This window comes from Struthio camelus, chromosome 19, assembly GCF_040807025.1.
Source record: "Struthio camelus isolate bStrCam1 chromosome 19, bStrCam1.hap1, whole genome shotgun sequence".
Lineage (NCBI taxonomy): Eukaryota > Metazoa > Chordata > Aves > Struthioniformes > Struthionidae > Struthio > Struthio camelus.
In genome coordinates, this window is record NC_090960.1 from 15,627,118 (window position 1) to 15,643,730 (window position 16,613).

Below are 16,613 nucleotides of genomic sequence, written 5' to 3' on the forward strand. Positions count from 1 at the left end.
TACCCTACTCCAGCTTCCGACAGCCCTCCTCGCACTTTCCCATTAGTTCAGCCAATCTCCTCCAACGCCTGACTAGCATGTGCAGGCCCACACGCGGAGCACCATGGCCTCTAACCTTTTGGCCCTGACATCCACACGGCTCTCTCACAATGACTCCCGTCTTCCTTTCCCTCACCTCCTACAACCTAAGACAGACCTCCTCACACTTCTGGACTGGAGCAGCCACTCTCCTCCAACGCCTGCCTAACATGTGCAGGCCCACACGGGGAGCACCATTGCCTCCACCCTTTTGGCCCTGACATGCCTACGGCTCTCCCACAAGCACTCCCGTCTTCCTTTCCCTCACCTCCTACAACTTAGCACTGCCCTCCTCACATTTTCTGATTGGAGCAGCCACTCTCCTCCAACCCGTGCCTAGCATGTTCAGGCCCACACGGGGAGCACCATGACGTCCACCCTTTTGGCCCTGACATCCACACGGCTCTCCCACAACCACTCCCGTCTTCGTTTCCCTCACCTCCTACAACTTACCACTGCCCTCCTCACACTTTCGGACTGGAGCAGCCACTCTCCTCCAACGCCTGCCTAGCATGCACAGGCCCACACGGGGAGCACCATTGCCTCCACCCTTTTGGACCTCACATGCCTACGGCACTCCTACAAGCACTCCCGCCCTCCTTTCCCTACCCTACTCCAACTTATGACTGCCCTCCTCACACTTTTCCATAAGAGCAGCCAATCTCCTCCAATGCCTGCCTAGCATGTACAGGCCCACACGGGGAGCACCATGACGTCCACCCTTTTGGCCCTGACATCCACACGGCTCTCCCACAAGCACTCCCATCTTCCTTTCCCTCACCTCCTACAACTTACCACTGCCCTCCTCACATTTTCTGATTGGAGCAGCCACTCTCCTCCAACGCCTGCCTAACATGTGCAGGCCCACACGGGGAGCACCATGGCCTCCACCCTTTTAGCCCTGACATCCACACGGCTCTCCCACAACCACTCCCGTCTTCCTTTCCCTCACCTCCTCCAACTTACAGCTACTCTTCTCACACTTTGTGACTGGAGCAGCCACTCTACTCGAACGCGTGCCTAGCATGCACAGGCTCACACGGGGAGCACCATTGCCTCCACCCTTTTCGCCCTGACATGCCTACGGCTCTCCCACAAGCACTCCCGTCTTCCTTTCCCTCACCTCCTACAACTTACCACTGCCCTCCTCACACTTTCCCATTAGAGCAGCCAATCTCCTCCAAAGCCTGCCTAACATGTACAGGCCCACACGGGGAGCACCATTGCCTCCACCCTTTTGGCCCTGACATGCCTACGGCTCTCCCACAAGCACTCCCGTCTTCCTTTCCCTCACCTCCTACAACTTAGCACTGCCCTCCTCACATTTTCTGATTGGAGCAGCCACTCTCCTCCAACCCGTGCCTAGCATGTGCAGGCCCACACGGGGAGCACCATGACGTCCACCCTTTTGGCCCTGACATCCACACGGCTCTCCCACAAGCACTCCCACCCTCCTTTGCCTACCCTTCTTCAACTTACAGCTACTCTTCTCACACTTTGTGACTGGAGCAGCCACTCTACTCGAACGCGTGCCTAGCATGCACAGGCTCACACGGGGAGCACCATTGCCTCCACCCTTTTAGCCCTGACATGCCTACGGCTCTCTCACAAGCACTCCCGTCTTCCTTTCCCTCACCTCCTACAACTTACCACTGCCCTCCTCACACTTTCCCATTACAGCAGCCACTCTCCTCCAATGCCTGCCTAACATGTACAGGCCCACACGGGGAGCACCATTGCCTCCACCCTTTTGGCCCTGACATGCCTACGGCTCTCCCACAAGCACTCCCGTCTTCCTTTCACTCACCTCCTACAACTTACCACTGCCCTCCTCACAATTTCCCATTACAGCAGCCAATCGCCTCCAACGCCTTCCTAACATGTACAGGCCCACACGGGGAGCATCATTGCCTCCACCCTTTTGGCCCTGACATCCACACGGCTCTCCCACAAGCATTCACATCCTCCTTTCCCTCACCTCCTACAACCTAAGACAGACCTCCTCACACTTTCGGACTGGAGCAGCCACTCTCCTCCAACGCCTGCCTAACATGTGCAGGCCCACACGCGGAGCACCATTGCCTCCACCCTTTTAGCCCTGACATGCCTACGGCTCTCCCACAACCACTCCCACCCTCCTTTCCCTACCCTACTCCAACTTCCGACAGCCCTCCTCACACTTTCGGACTGGAGCAGCCACTCTCCTCCAACGCCTGCCTAACATGTACAGGCCCACACGGGGAGCACCATGGCCTCCACCCTTTTGGCCCTGACATGCCTTCGGTACTCCCACAACCACTCCCGCCCTCCTTTCCCTACACTACTCCAACTTGCAACTTCCAGCCTCACACATTCGGACTTGAGCAGGCAATCTCCTCCAAAGCCTGCCTAACATGTACAGGCCCACACGGGGAGCACCATGAAGTCCACACTTTTAGCCCTGACATGGGTACGGCTCTCCCACAAGCACTCACATCCTCCTTTCCCTCACCTCCTACAACCTAAGAAAGCCCTCCTCACACTTTCGGACTTGAGCAGCCACTCTCCTCCAACGCCTGCCTAGCATGTACAGGCCCACACGGGGAGCACCATGACGTCCACCCTTTTGGCCCTGACATCCACACGGCTCTCCCACAACCACTCCGGTCTTCCTTTCCCTCACCTCCTACAACTTACCACTGCCCTCCTCACACTTTCTGACTGGAGCAGCCACTCTCCTCCAACGCCTGCCTAACATGTACAGGCCCACAAGGGGAGCACCATTGCCTCCACCCTTTTAGCCCTGACATCCACACGGCTCTCCCACAACCACTCCCGACCTCCTTTCCCTACCCTACTCCAACTTCCGACAGCCCTCCTCACACTTTCCCATTACAGCAGCCAATCTCCCCCAAAGCCTGCCTAACATGTGCAGGCCCACACGGGGAGCATCATTGCCTCCACCCTTTTGGCCCTGACATGCCTGCGGCTCTCCCACAAGCACTCCCACCCTCCTTTGCCTACCCTTCTCCAACTTCCGACAACCCTCCTCACACTTTCAGACTGGAGCAGCCACTCTCCTCCAACGCCTGCCTAACATGTGCAGGCCCACACGGGGAGCACCATTGCCTCCACCCTTTTAGCCCTGACATCCACACGGCTCTCCCACAACCACTCCCGTCTTCCTTTCCCTCAACTCCTCCAACTTACAGCTAACCTTCTCACACTTTGTGACTGGAGCAGCCACTCTCCTCCAACGCCTGCCTAGCATGCACAGGCTCACACGGGGAGCACCATGACGTCCACCCTTTTCGCCCTGACATCCACACGGCTCTCCCACAACCACTCCCGTCTTCCTTTCCCTCACCTCCTACAACTTACCACTGCCCTCCTCACAATTTCCCATTACAGCAGCCAATCGCCTCCAACGCCTGCCTAACATGTACGGGCCCACACGGGGAGCATCATTGCCTCCACCCTTTTAACCCTGACATGCCTACGGCTCTCCCACAAGCACTCCCACCCTCCTTTCCCTCACCTCCTACAACCCAGGAGAGCCCTCCTCACACTTTCTGACTGGAGCAGCCACTCTCCTCCAACGCCTGCCTAGCATGCACAGGCCCACACGGGGAGCACCATGACGTCCACCCTTATGGCCCTGACATCCACACGACTCTCCCACAAGCACTCCCGTCTTCCTTTCCCTCACCTCCTACAACTTACCACTGCCATCCTCACAATTTCCGACTGGAGCAGCCACTCTCCTTCAAAGCCTGCCTAGCCTGCACAGGCCCACACGGGGAGCACCATGGCCTCCACCCTTTTAGCCCTGACATGTCTACGGCACTCCCACAACCACTCCCCTCTTCTTTCCCTCACCTCCTACAACTTACCACTGCCCTCCTCACACTTTCTGACTGCAGCAGCCACTCTCCTCCAACGCCTGCCTAACATGTGCAGGCCCACATGGGGAGCACCATGGCCTCCACCCTTTTGGCCCTGAAATCCACACGGCTCTCTCACAACCATTCCCGCCCTCCTTTCCCTACCCTACTCCAACTTACCACTGCCATACTCACAATTTCCCATTAGAGCAGCCAATCGCCTCCAACGCCTGCCTAACATGAACAGGCCCACACGGGGAGCATCATTCCCTCCACCCTTTTGGCCCTGACATGCCTACGGCTCTCCCACAAGCACTCCCACCCTCCTTTCCCTACCCTACTCCAACTTGCAACTTCCCGTCTCACACATTCGGACTTGAGCAGGCAATCTCCTCCAAAGCCTGCCTAACATGTACAGGCCCACACGGGGAGCACCATGAAGTCCACACTTTTAGCCCTGACATGGGTACGGCTCTCCCACAAGCACTCACATCCTCCTTTCACTCACCTCCTACAACCTAAGAAAGCCCTCCTCACACTTTCGGACTGGAGCAGCCACTCTCCTCCAACGCCTGCCTAGCATGTACAGGCCCACACGGGGAGCACCATGACGTCCACCCTTATGGCCCTGACATGCCTACGGCTCTCCCACAACCACTCCGGTCTTCCTTTCCCTCACCTCCTACAACTTACCACTGCCCTCCTCACAATTTCGGACTGGAGCAGCCACTGTCCTTCAAAGCCTGCCTAGCCTGCACAGGCCCACACGGGGAGCACCGTGGCCTCCACCCTTTTCGCACTGACATGTCTACGGCACTCCCACAACCACTCCCCTCTTCTTTCCCTCACCTCCTACAACTTACCACTGCCCTCCTCACACTTTCTGACTGGAGCAGCCACTCTCCTCCAACGCCTGCCTAGCATGCACAGGCCCACACGGGGAGCACCATTGCCTCCACCCTTTTGGCCCTGACATCCACACGGCTCTCCCACAACCACTCCCGCCCTCCTTTCCCTACCCTACTCCAACTTCCGACAGCCCTCCTGACACTTTCCCATTACAGCAGCCAATCTCCTCCAAAGCCTGCCTAACATGTGCAGGCCCACACGGGGAGCATCATTGCCTCCACCCTTTTGGCCCTGACATCCACACGGCTCTCCCACAACCACTCCCACCCTCCTTTGCCTACCCTACTTCAACTTCCGACAACCCTCCTCACACTTTCGGACTGGAGCAGCCACTCTCCTCCAACGCCTGCCTAACATGTACAGGCCCACACGGGGAGCACCATGGCCTCCACCCTTTTGGCCCTGACATCCACACGGCTCTCCCACAACCACTCCCGTCTTTCATTCCCTAACCTCCTACAACTTACACCTACCCTTCTCACACTTTGTGACTGGAGCAGTCACTCTCCTCCAACGCCTGCCTAGCATGCACAGGCTCACACGGGGAGCACCATTGCCTCCACCCTTTTGGCCCTGACATCCACACGGCTCTCCCACAACGACTCCCGTCTTCCTTTCCCTCACCTCCTACAACTTACCACTGCCCTCCTCACAATTTCCCATTACAGCAGCCAATCGCCTCCAACGCCTGCCTAACATGTACAGGCCCACACGGGGAGCACCATTGCCTCCACCCTTTTCGCCCTGACATGCCTACGGCTCTCCCACAAGCACTCCCGCCCTCCTTTCCCTACCCTACTCCAACTTCTGACAGCCCTCCTCGCACTTTCGGACTGGAGCAGCCACTCTCCTCCAACGCCTGCCTAGCATGCACAGGCTCACACGGGGAGCACCATGGCCTCCACCCTTTTGGCCCTGACATCCACACGGCTCTCCCACAACCACTCCCGTCTTCCTTTCACTCACCTCCTACAACTTACCGCTGCCCTCCTCACACTTTCCCATTACAGCAGCCAATCGCCTCCAACGCCTGCCTAACATGTACAGGCCCACACGGGGAGCATCATTGCCTCCACCCTTTTGGCCCTGACATCCACACGGCTCACCCACAACCACTCTGACCCTCCTTTAGCTACCCGACTCCAACTTACGACTTCTCTCCTGACACATTCGGACTTGAGCAGTCACTCTCCTCCAACGCGTGCCTAACATGTGCAGGCCCACCCGGGGAGCACCATTGCCTCCACCCTTTTGGCCCTGACATCCACACGGCTCTCCCACAAGCACTCCCACCCTCCTTCCCCTCACGTCCTAGAACCTAGGACAGCCCTCCTCACACTTTGTGACTGGAGAAGCCACTCTACTCGAATGCGTGCCTAGCATGCACAGGCTCACACGGGGAGCACCATTGCCTCCACCCTTTTGGCCCTGACATCCACACGGCTCTCCCACAACCACTCCCGTCTTCCTTTCCCTCACCTCCTACAACTTACCACTGCCCTCCTCACACTTTCCCATTAGAGCAGCCAATCGCCTCCAACGCCTGCCTAACATGTGCAGACCCACACGGGGAGCATCACTGCCTCCACCCTTTTAGCCCTGACATGCCTACGGCTCTCCCACAAGCACTCCCACCCTCCTTTCCCTCACCTCCTACAACCCAGGAGAGCCCTCCTCACACTTTCGGACTGGAGCAGCCACTCTCCTCCAACGCCTGCCTAACATCTGCAGGCCCACCCGGGGAGCACCATGGCCTCTACCCTTTTGGCCCTGACATCCACACGGCTCTCCCACAAGCACTCCCACCCTCCTTTGCCTACCCTTCTCCAACTTACAGCTACGCTTCTCACACTTTGTGACTGGAGCAGCCACTCTACTCGAACGCGTGCCTAGCATGCACAGGCTCACACGGGGAGCACCATTGCCTCCACCCTTTTGGCCCTGACATCCACACGGCTCTCCCACAAGCACTCCCGTCTTCCTTTCCCTCACCTCCTACAACTTACCACTGCCCTCCTCACACTTTCCCATTAGAGCAGCCAATCTCCTCCAACGCCTGCCTAACATGTGCAGACCCACACGGGGAGCATCACTGCCTCCACCCTTTTAGCCCTGACATGCCTACGGCTCTCCCACAAGCACTCACATCCTCCTTTCCCTCACCTCCTAGAACCCAGGAGAGCCCTCCTCACACTTTCGGACTGGAGCAGCCACTTTCCTCCAACGCCTGCCTAACATGTGCAGGCCCACACGGGGAGCACCATGGCCTCTACCCTTTTGGCCCTGACATCCACACGGCTCTCCCACAAGCACTCCCACCCTCCTTTGCCTACCCTTCTCCAACTTACAGCTACCCTTCTCAAACTTTGTGACTGGAGCAGCCACTCTACTCGAACGCGTGCCTAGCATGCACAGGCTCACACGGGGGGCACCATTGCCTCCACCCTTTTCGCCCTGACATGCCTACGGCTCTCCCACAAGCACTCCCGTCTTCCTATCCCTCAACTCCTACAACTAACCACTGCCCTCCTCACAATTTCCCATTACAGCAGCCAATCGCCTCCAACGCCTGCCTAACGTGTACAGGCCCACAAGGGGAGCATCATTGCCTCCACCCTTTTAGCCCTGACATGCCTGCGGCTCTCCCACAAGCACTCCCGCCCTCCTTTCCCTACCATACTCCAGCTTCCGACAGCCCTCCTCGCACTTTCCCATTAGTTCAGCCAATCTCCTCCAACGCCTGCCTAGCATGTGCCGACCCACACGCGGAGCACCATTGCCTCCACCCTTTTGGCCCTGACATCCACACGGCTCTCTCACAATGACTCCCGTCTTCCTTTCCCTCACCTCCTACAACTTACCACTGCCATCCTCACACTTTCTGACTGGAGCAGCCACTCTCCTCCAACGCCTGCCTAACATGTGCAGGCCCACATGGGGAGCACCATTGCCTCCACCCTTTTGGCCCTGACATGCCTACGGCTCTCCCACAAGCACTCCCGTCTTCCTTTCACTCACCTCCTACAACTTACCACTGCCCTCCTCACAATTTCCCATTACAGCAGCCAATCGCCTCCAACGCCTTCCTAACATGTACAGGCCCACACGGGGAGCATCATTGCCTCCACCCTTTTGGCCCTGACATCCACACGGCTCTCCCACAAGCATTCACATCCTCCTTTCCCTCACCTCCTACAACCTAAGACAGACCTCCTCACACTTTCCCATTACAGCAGCCAATCTCCTCCAACGCCTGCCTAACATGTGCAGACCCACACGGGGAGCATCACTGCCTCCACCCTTTTAGCCCTGACATGCCTACGGCTCTCCCACAAGCACTCCCGTCTTCCTTTCCCTCACCTCCTACAACTTACCACTGCCCTCCTCACCATTTCAAACTACAGCAGCCACTCTCCTCCAACGCCTGCCTAACATGTGCAGGCCCACACGCGGAGCACCATTGCCTCCACCCTTTTAGCCCTGACATGCCTACGGCTTTCCCACAACCACTCCCACCCTCCTTTCCCTACCCTACTCCAACTTCCGACAGCCCTCCTCACACTTTCGGACTGGAGCAGCCACTCTCCTCCAACGCCTGCCTAACATGTGCAGGCCCACACGGGGAGCACCATGGCCTCCACCCTTTTGGCCCTGACATCCACACGGCTCTCCCACCACCACTCCCGTCTTCCTTTCCCTCACCTCCTACAACTTACCACTGCTCTCCTCACACTTTCCCATTAGAGCAGCCACTCTCCTCCAACGCCTGCCTAACATGTGCAGGCCCACACGGGGAGCACCATTGCCTCCACCCTTTTGGCCCTGACATCCACACGGCTCTCCCACAAGCACTCCCATCTTCCTTTCCCTCACCTCCTACAACTTACCACTGCCCTCCTCACATTTTCTGATTGGAGCAGCCACTCTCCTCCAACGCCTGCCTAACATGTGCAGGCCCACACGGGGAGCACCATGGCCTCCACCCTTTTAGCCCTGACATCCACACGGCTCTCCCACAACCACTCCCGTCTTCCTTTCCCTCACCTCCTCCAACTTACAGCTACTCTTCTCACACTTTGTGACTGGAGCAGCCACTCTACTCGAACGCTTGCCTAGTATGCACAGGCTCACACGGGGAGCACCATTGCCTCCACCCTTTTCGCCCTGACATGCCTACGGCTCTCCCACAAGCACTCCCGTCTTCCTTTCCCTCACCTCCTACAACTTACCACTGCCCTCCTCACACTTTCCCATTAGAGCAGCCAATCTCCTCCAAAGCCTGCCTAACATGTACAGGCCCACACGGGGAGCATCATTGCCTCCACCGTTTTAGCCCTGACATGCCTGCGGCTCTCCCACAAGCATTCCCACCCTCCTTTCCCTACCCTACTCCAGCTTCCGACAGCCCTCCTCGCACTTTCCCATTAGTTCAGCCAATCTCCTCCAACGCCTGCCTAGCATGTGCAGGCCCACACGGGGAGCACCACGGCCTCCACCCTTATGGCCCTGACATCCACACGGCTCTCTCACAATGACTCCCGTCTTCCTTTCCCTCACCTCCTACAACCTAAGACAGACCTCCTCACACTTTTGGACTGGAGCAGCCACTCTCCTCCAACGCCTGCCTAACATGTGCAGGCCCACACGGGGAGCACCATTGCCTCCACCCTTTTGGCCCTGACATGCCTACGGCTCTCCCACAAGCACTCCCGTCTTCCTTTCCCTCACCTCCTACAACTTAGCACTGCCCTCCTCACATTTTCTGATTGGAGCAGCCACTCTCCTCCAACCCGTGCCTAGCATGTGCAGGCCACACGGGGAGCACCATGACGTCCACCCTTTTGGCCCTGACATCCACACGGCTCTCCCACAAGCACTCCCACCCTCCTTTGCCTACCCTTCTTCAACTTACAGCTACTCTTCTCACACTTTGTCACTGGAGCAGCCACTCTACTCGAACGCGTGCCTAGCATGCACAGGCTCACACGGGGAGCACCATTGCCTCCACCCTTTTGGCCCTGACATGCCTACGGCTCTCCCACAAGCACTCCCGCCCTCCTTTCCCTCACCTCCTACAACTTACCACTGCCCTCCTCACACTTTCCCATTACAGCAGCCAATCTCCTCCAACGCCTGCCTAACATGTGCAGACCCACACGGGGAGCATCACTGCCTCCACCCTTTTAGCCCTGACATGCCTACGGCTCTCCTACAAGCACTCACATCCTCCTTTCCCTCACCTCCTAGAACCCAGGAGAGCCCTCCTCACACTTTCGGACTGGAGCAGCCACTCTCCTCCAACGCCTGCCTAACATGTGCAGACCCACCCGGGGAGCACCATGGCCTCTACCCTTTTGGCCCTGACATCCACACGGCTCTTCCACAAGCACTCCCACCCTCCATTCCCTACCCTTCTCCAGCTTACAGCTACTCTTCTCATACTTTGTGACTGGAGCAGCCACTCTACTCGAACACGTGCCTAGCATGCACAGGCTCACACGGGGAGCACCATTGCCTCCACCCTTTTGGCCCTGACATCCACTCGGCTCTCCCACAAGCACTCCCGTCTTCCTTTCCCTCACCTCCTACAACTTACCACTGCCCTCCTCACACTTTCCCATTACAGCAGCCAATCTCCTCCAACGCCTGCCTAACATGTGCAGACCCACACGGGGAGCATCACTGCCTCCACCCTTTTGGCCCTGACATGCCTGCGACTCTCCCACAAGCACTCACATCCTCCTTTCCTTCACCTCCTACAACCCAGGAGAGCTCTCCTCACACTTTCGGACTGGAGCAGCCACTCTCCTCCAACGCCTGCCTAACATGTGCAGGCCCACACGCGGAGCACCATTGCCTCCACCCTTTTAGCCCTGACATGCCTACGGCTCTCCCACAACCACTCCCACCCTCCTTTCCCTACCCTACTCCAACTTCCGACAGCCCTCCTCACACTTTCGGACTGGAGCAGCCACTCTCCTCCAACGCCTGCCTAACATGTGCAGGCCCACACGGGGAGCACCATGGCCTCCACCCTTTTGACCCTGACATCCACACGGCTCTCCCACCACCACTCCCGTCTTCCTTTCCCTCACCTCCTACAACTTACCACTGCTCTCCTCACACTTTCGGACTGGAGCAGCCACTCTCCTCCAACGCCTGCCTAACATGTGCAGGCCCACACGCGGAGCACCATTGCCTCCACCCTTTTGGCCCTGACATCCACACGGCTCTCCCACAACCACTCCCGCCCTCCTTTCCCTACCCTACTCCAACTTCCGACAGCCCTTCTCACAATTTCCCATTAGAGCAGCCAATCGCCTCCAACGCCTGCCTAACATGTACAGGCCCACACGGGGAGCACCATTGCCTCCACCCTTTTGGCCCTGACATGCCTTCGGTACTCCCACAACCACTACCGCCCTCCTTTCCCTACACTACTCCAACTTGCAACTTCCAGCCTCACACATTCGGACTTGAGCAGGCAATCTCCTCCAAAGCCTGCCTAACATGTACAGGCCCACACGGGGAGCACCATGAAGTCCACACTTTTAGCCCTGACATGGGTACGGCTCTCCCACAAGAACTCACATCCTCCTTTCCCTCACCTCCTACAACCTAAGAAAGCCCTCCTCACACTTTCGGACTTGAGCAGCCACTCTCCTCCAACGCCTGCCTAGCATGTACAGGCCCACACGGGGAGCACCATGACGTCCACCCTTTTGGCCCTGACATCCACACGGCTCTCCCACAACCACTCCGGTCTTCCTTTCCCTCACCTCCTACAACTTACCACTGCCCTCCTCACACTTTCTGACTGGAGCAGCCACTCTCCTCCAACGCCTGCCTAACATGTACAGGCCCACAAGGGGAGCACCATTGCCTCCACCCTTTTAGCCCTGACATCCACACGGCTCTCCCACAACCACTCCCGACCTCCTTTCCCTACCCTACTCCAACTTCCGACAGCCCTCCCCACACTTTCCCATTACAGCAGCCAATCTCCCCCAAAGCCTGCCTAACATGTGCAGGCCCACACGGGGAGCATCATTGCCTCCACCCTTTTGGCCCTGACATGCCTGCGGCTCTCCCACAAGCACTCCCACCCTCCTTTGCCTACCCTTCTCCAACTTCCGACAACCCTCCTCACACTTTCAGACTGGAGCAGCCACTCTCCTCCAACGCCTGCCTAACATGTGCAGGCCCACACGGGGAGCACCATTGCCTCCACCCTTTTAGCCCTGACATCCACACGGCTCTCCCACAACCACTCCCGTCTTCCTTTCCCTCAACTCCTCCAACTTACAGCTAACCTTCTCACACTTTGTGACTGGAGCAGCCACTCTCCTCCAACGCCTGCCTAGCATGCACAGGCTCACACGGGGAGCACCATGACGTCCACCCTTTTCGCCCTGACATCCACACGGCTCTCCCACAACCACTCCCGTCTTCCTTTCCCTCACCTCCTACAACTTACCACTGCCCTCCTCACAATTTCCCATTACAGCAGCCAATCGCCTCCAACGCCTGCCTAACATGTACGGGCCCACACGGGGAGCATCATTGCCTCCACCCTTTTAACCCTGACATGCCTACGGCTCTCCCACAAGCACTCCCACCCTCCTTTCCCTCACCTCCTACAACCCAGGAGAGCCCTCCTCACACTTTCTGACTGGAGCAGCCACTCTCCTCCAACGCCTGCCTAGCATGCACAGGCCCACACGGGGAGCACCATGACGTCCACCCTTATGGCCCTGACATCCACACGACTCTCCCACAAGCACTCCCGTCTTCCTTTCCCTCACCTCCTACAACTTACCACTGCCATCCTCACAATTTCCGACTGGAGCAGCCACTCTCCTTCAAAGCCTGCCTAGCCTGCACAGGCCCACACGGGGAGCACCATGGCCTCCACCCTTTTAGCCCTGACATGTCTACGGCACTCCCACAACCACTCCCCTCTTCTTTCCCTCACCTCCTACAACTTACCACTGCCCTCCTCACACTTTCTGACTGCAGCAGCCACTCTCCTCCAACGCCTGCCTAACATGTGCAGGCCCACATGGGGAGCACCATGGCCTCCACCCTTTTGGCCCTGAAATCCACACGGCTCTCTCACAACCATTCCCGCCCTCCTTTCCCTACCCTACTCCAACTTACCACTGCCATACTCACAATTTCCCATTAGAGCAGCCAATCGCCTCCAACGCCTGCCTAACATGAACAGGCCCACACGGGGAGCATCATTCCCTCCACCCTTTTGGCCCTGACATGCCTACGGCTCTCCCACAAGCACTCCCACCCTCCTTTCCCTACCCTACTCCAACTTGCAACTTCCCGTCTCACACATTCGGACTTGAGCAGGCAATCTCCTCCAAAGCCTGCCTAACATGTACAGGCCCACACGGGGAGCACCATGAAGTCCACACTTTTAGCCCTGACATGGGTACGGCTCTCCCACAAGCACTCACATCCTCCTTTCACTCACCTCCTACAACCTAAGAAAGCCCTCCTCACACTTTCGGACTGGAGCAGCCACTCTCCTCCAACGCCTGCCTAGCATGTACAGGCCCACACGGGGAGCACCATGACGTCCACCCTTATGGCCCTGACATGCCTACGGCTCTCCCACAACCACTCCGGTCTTCCTTTCCCTCACCTCCTACAACTTACCACTGCCCTCCTCACAATTTCGGACTGGAGCAGCCACTGTCCTTCAAAGCCTGCCTAGCCTGCACAGGCCCACACGGGGAGCACCGTGGCCTCCACCCTTTTCGCACTGACATGTCTACGGCACTCCCACAACCACTCCCCTCTTCTTTCCCTCACCTCCTACAACTTACCACTGCCCTCCTCACACTTTCTGACTGGAGCAGCCACTCTCCTCCAACGCCTGCCTAGCATGCACAGGCCCACACGGGGAGCACCATTGCCTCCACCCTTTTGGCCCTGACATCCACACGGCTCTCCCACAACCACTCCCGCCCTCCTTTCCCTACCCTACTCCAACTTCCGACAGCCCTCCTGACACTTTCCCATTACAGCAGCCAATCTCCTCCAAAGCCTGCCTAGCATGTGCAGGCCCACACGGGGAGCACCATGGCCTCCACCCTTTTGGCCCTGACATCCACACGGCTCTCCCACAACCACTCCCGTCTTTCATTCCCTAACCTCCTACAACTTACACCTACCCTTCTCACACTTTGTGACTGGAGCAGTCACTCTCCTCCAACGCCTGCCTAGCATGCACAGGCTCACACGGGGAGCACCATTGCCTCCACCCTTTTGGCCCTGACATCCACACGGCTCTCCCACAACGACTCCCGTCTTCCTTTCCCTCACCTCCTACAACTTACCACTGCCCTCCTCACAATTTCCCATTACAGCAGCCAATCGCCTCCAACGACTGCCTAACATGTACAGGCCCACACGGGGAGCACCATTGCCTCCACCCTTTTGGCCCTGACATGCCTACGGCTCTCCCACAAGCACTCCCGCCCTCCTTTCCCTACCCTACTCCAACTTCTGACAGCCCTCCTCGCACTTTCGGACTGGAGCAGCCACTCTCCTCCAACGCCTGCCTAGCATGCACAGGCTCACACGGGGAGCACCATGGCCTCCACCCTTTTGGCCCTGACATCCACACGGCTCTCCCACAACCACTCCCGTCTTCCTTTCACTCACCTCCTACAACTTACCGCTGCCCTCCTCACACTTTCCCATTACAGCAGCCAATCGCCTCCAACGCCTGCCTAACATGTACAGGCCCACACGGGGAGCATCATTGCCTCCACCCTTTTGGCCCTGACATCCACACGGCTCACCCACAACCACTCTGACCCTCCTTTAGCTACCCGACTCCAACTTACGACTTCTCTCCTGACACATTCGGACTTGAGCAGTCACTCTCCTCCAACGCGTGCCTAACATGTGCAGGCCCACCCGGGGAGCACCATTGCCTCCACCCTTTTGGCCCTGACATCCACACGGCTCTCCCACAAGCACTCCCACCCTCCTTCCCCTCACGTCCTAGAACCTAGGACAGCCCTCCTCACACTTTGTGACTGGAGAAGCCACTCTACTCGAATGCGTGCCTAGCATGCACAGGCTCACACGGGGAGCACCATTGCCTCCACCCTTTTGGCCCTGACATCCACACGGCTCTCCCACAACCACTCCCGTCTTCCTTTCCCTCACCTCCTACAACTTACCACTGCCCTCCTCACACTTTCCCATTAGAGCAGCCAATCGCCTCCAACGCCTGCCTAACATGTGCAGACCCACACGGGGAGCATCACTGCCTCCACCCTTTTAGCCCTGACATGCCTACGGCTCTCCCACAAGCACTCCCACCCTCCTTTCCCTCACCTCCTACAACCCAGGAGAGCCCTCCTCACACTTTCGGACTGGAGCAGCCACTCTCCTCCAACGCCTGCCTAACATCTGCAGGCCCACCCGGGGAGCACCATGGCCTCTACCCTTTTGGCCCTGACATCCACACGGCTCTCCCACAAGCACTCCCACCCTCCTTTGCCTACCCTTCTCCAACTTACAGCTACGCTTCTCACACTTTGTGACTGGAGCAGCCACTCTACTCGAACGCGTGCCTAGCATGCACAGGCTCACACGGGGAGCACCATTGCCTCCACCCTTTTGGCCCTGACATCCACACGGCTCTCCCACAAGCACTCCCGTCTTCCTTTCCCTCACCTCCTACAACTTACCACTGCCCTCCTCACACTTTCCCATTAGAGCAGCCAATCTCCTCCAACGCCTGCCTAACATGTGCAGACCCACACGGGGAGCATCACTGCCTCCACCCTTTTAGCCCTGACATGCCTACGGCTCTCCTACAAGCACTCACATCCTCCTTTCCCTCACCTCCTAGAACCCAGGAGAGCCCTCCTCACACTTTCGGACTGGAGCAGCCACTTTCCTCCAACGCCTGCCTAACATGTGCAGGCCCACACGGGGAGCACCATGGCCTCTACCCTTTTGGCCCTGACATCCACACGGCTCTCCCACAAGCACTCCCACCCTCCTTTGCCTACCCTTCTCCAACTTACAGCTACCCTTCTCAAACTTTGTGACTGGAGCAGCCACTCTACTCGAACGCGTGCCTAGCATGCACAGGCTCACACGGGGGGCACCATTGCCTCCACCCTTTTCGCCCTGACATGCCTACGGCTCTCCCACAAGCACTCCCGTCTTCCTATCCCTCAACTCCTACAACTAACCACTGCCCTCCTCACAATTTCCCATTACAGCAGCCAATCGCCTCCAACGCCTGCCTAACGTGTACAGGCCCACAAGGGGAGCATCATTGCCTCCACCCTTTTAGCCCTGACATGCCTGCGGCTCTCCCACAAGCACTCCCGCCCTCCTTTCCCTACCATACTCCAGCTTCCAACAGCCCTCCTCGCACTTTCCCATTAGTTCAGCCAATCTCCTCCAACGCCTGCCTAGCATGTGCCGACCCACACGCGGAGCACCATTGCCTCCACCCTTTTGGCCCTGACATCCACACGGCTCTCTCACAATGACTCCCGTCTTCCTTTCCCTCACCTCCTACAACTTACCACTGCCATCCTCACACTTTCTGACTGGAGCAGCCACTCTCCTCCAACGCCTGCCTAACATGTGCAGGCCCACATGGGGAGCACCATTGCCTCCACCCTTTTGGCCCTGACATGCCTACGGCTCTCCCACAAGCACTCCCGTCTTCCTTTCACTCACCTCCTACAACTTACCACTGCCCTCCTC